Source organism: Orcinus orca, chromosome 1, assembly GCF_937001465.1.
Source record: "Orcinus orca chromosome 1, mOrcOrc1.1, whole genome shotgun sequence".
NCBI classification, from domain to species: Eukaryota; Metazoa; Chordata; class Mammalia; order Artiodactyla; family Delphinidae; genus Orcinus; species Orcinus orca.
Genome location: NC_064559.1, coordinates 53,774,811 through 53,777,757, shown reverse-complemented (window position 1 = coordinate 53,777,757; position 2,947 = coordinate 53,774,811).

The following is a 2,947-nucleotide window of genomic DNA, read 5'->3' as shown; positions in this document are numbered from 1 at the left end:
TATGAATCGTGAAGTATCCCTATAACAGGTCTGGAACATGGTGGATTGGTGTGCCTGGAAGGGCATGTGGAGAGTTTGCCTGCAGACACAGGTCAAATCAGCCTCTGGCAGACGCAGCCTTTTTCTCTGGCACCTAGATCATTAGCATCATAGAGATGAGCCGTCTTCTGACTCGGCCATCACAAAAGCAAAACTCTGGAGGGCCCAGGCAGGCCATGTAAGTGAGTGAACCCAGCTAGGCATAGGAAAAGCCATTCATCTGGATCTCTCGACTGATGGAAACGTGGATAGAGAGAAATATTTCTCTACCATCAGGAAATCTGCAGTGTGAGAGGATGATCAAGGGGCCCTGGCACTCAGCCTCAGTGTCAGAAGCCAATATGGTATGGATGGAGAGGAGGCATGCTGGACGGTTCATGGTAATGGTGTGGCCACACTCTCTACAGCCCACTGCCAGCAAAGGAGATGGAGTGCCCTATGGCTGCCACATCTGATTGTCAAAAGAAGCTATCCTGATTTTTATATGATGTCTGCCAATTTAAAAATATTCAGATTTTTAAAAGATACAAATAAAACACCTGGGAAGGTTGCATTCAACCTGTATGCAGTCAATTTAAAATCTCTGATCTGGTTCAACAGTCTCTCATTTTACAGATGAGAAAACTGAGGCCCATGGAGAAGTGTCTGGCCCTCTGTTACACAATGAGTTGGGGCCAAGGCTACACCTCGAGCTTACACCTCCCTGACTCCAGGCCTTCTGCCATCTCCCTGCTTCTCTGGATACGTTATTGTCCCCTCTCAGAATCTGTTGCAGCCTTGTGCTGCTCCCTGGTCATCAGCATCTTCACTGCATTAACCCAGTCAGGAAGCTTTCTGTGTACAGCACATGTTCTACAATACCTGCCAAAAGTAAACAAAACAAAATACCTTACCCATTCCTTCAGGACCTAGGGTGGGTTAAACGGTAGCCCAGTAAAGATATTCATGTCCTAATCCCCAGAACCTATAAATGCCATCTTATTTGGAAGGACGATCTTTGCAGACATCAAGTTAAAAGATGTTGAGATGAGATTATTCTGGGTTAGCCATGTGGGTCCAAAACCCAATGACAAGCATCCTTATAAGAGGGAGGCAGAAGAAGATTAAACAGACAAAAGAGGCAGAGGCAATGTGACCACAGAGGCAGAGGTTAGCGTGATGCGGCCATAAGTCAAGGAATGCTGGCAGCCACAAGCAGCTGGAAAAGGCAAAGGGTACATTTCCTCCAGGGCCTCCAGAGGAAATACATCCCCACCACACATTGATTTCAGACTTCTGGCCTCCAGAACTGTGAGAGAATAAATTGTAATTGATTACAGCAGCCACAGAAAACTAACACAGGACCCTTCCTTCTGCTAGGGAATAGGAATTTCCTGTGAGACTAACAATAACAATGACTACCATTTGTTGGCTACTTCATTTATACCAGGCCCATATGTTTTTTCCAATCCTCATACCACTCTTTAAAATAGGTGTTATCTCCTCTCCCATCCCTCACCCGCACCCAGTACACAAACAGGGAAACAGAGGCACTGAGAAACCACCCAGCTCCTAAGCAGTAGAGCCAAGATTTGAAGCCCATGCTTTTTACTCTCTCCACCCTACTTATATGGAACTTCCTCGAATAAGCTCTTGGAATGTAATAGCGAGGCTTTCTTAGCTCCAGAAAGCGGCTCTGAAGGTGGGAATCTCCCATTGTTAGAACAGATCAATGCAAACATTTTTTTTTGAACAGTGACCAAGTTTTTTAGATTTAATATTTTAAGCTAAATTATGCCAGTATTAAAGAAAGAGCTGTGCCTGGTACACCGACCTGTGGGCAAATACACATCACTTTCAGATGCAGGCATTGCTGAACTATATCCTAAGATGAATCACCATGAGGAGAGACTCTGTTCATGTACTGATAACTTCATTTTTTCAGACCTCTGGGAATAACCACCACACCAATGTATGAAGTCAGGAAAAAACAACTTCACCCTAATACAGCAGAGGCAAAGCACAGATTGACCAAAACTGGGATCGGCTTTACTGGAGAAAAGGGAAGTACCTGGAATCATATGATGTTTAAGTAGCTAGAAATATTTTGAGGAGTTGATTGTGATCCAGAGAAATAGTGTGGATGTTGAATAGTAACCGTGAGTGTTTAGATAGTTGAACTTAATCTCTTTGAGCCTCAATTTGCAAATTTGTAAAATATAAGGATAGAAATAATGTGTATGTATCATATGGATAAGGATGTGGCAAATATCTGGTTCTCAATTAACAATGGTTATTAAATTATTATTATTGCTGTTGTTAATTGTCCCGACTCTTCCTTAGTTTATTATACAAAATTTAAACTCAAATATTCTGTAAGAGGATATCACAAAAATTATCCAATCACCAGTTTAATTTCTCTTTCTATAGTTATACAGAGAATTGAAATTCCACACCAGAAATATTGCACCCTTTCAAATTATCCTTTAAAATAACTTGTTGCATGTCTTCCTTGGTGAAATGTCTATTTAGGTCTTCTGCCCATTTTTTAACTGGGTTGTTTGTTTTCTTGATATTGAGCTCCATGAGATGTTTGTATAGTTTGGAGATTAATCCTTTGTCTGTTGTTTCATTTGCAAATGTTTTCTCCCATTCTGAGGGTTGTTTTTTGTCTTGTTTAAAATTTCCTTTGCTGTGCAAAACCTTTTAAGTTTAATTAAGTCCCATTTGTTTATTTTTGTTTTTATTTCCATTACTCTAGGAGGTGGGTCAAAAAAGATCTTGCGTGGTTCACGTCAAAGAGTGTTTTCCTGTAAGAGTTTTATAGTGTCTGGTCTTATGTTTAAGTCTTTAATCCATTTGGAGTTTATTTTTGTGTATGTTAGGTAGTGTTCTAATTTCATGCTTTTACATGTAGCTGTCCATTTTT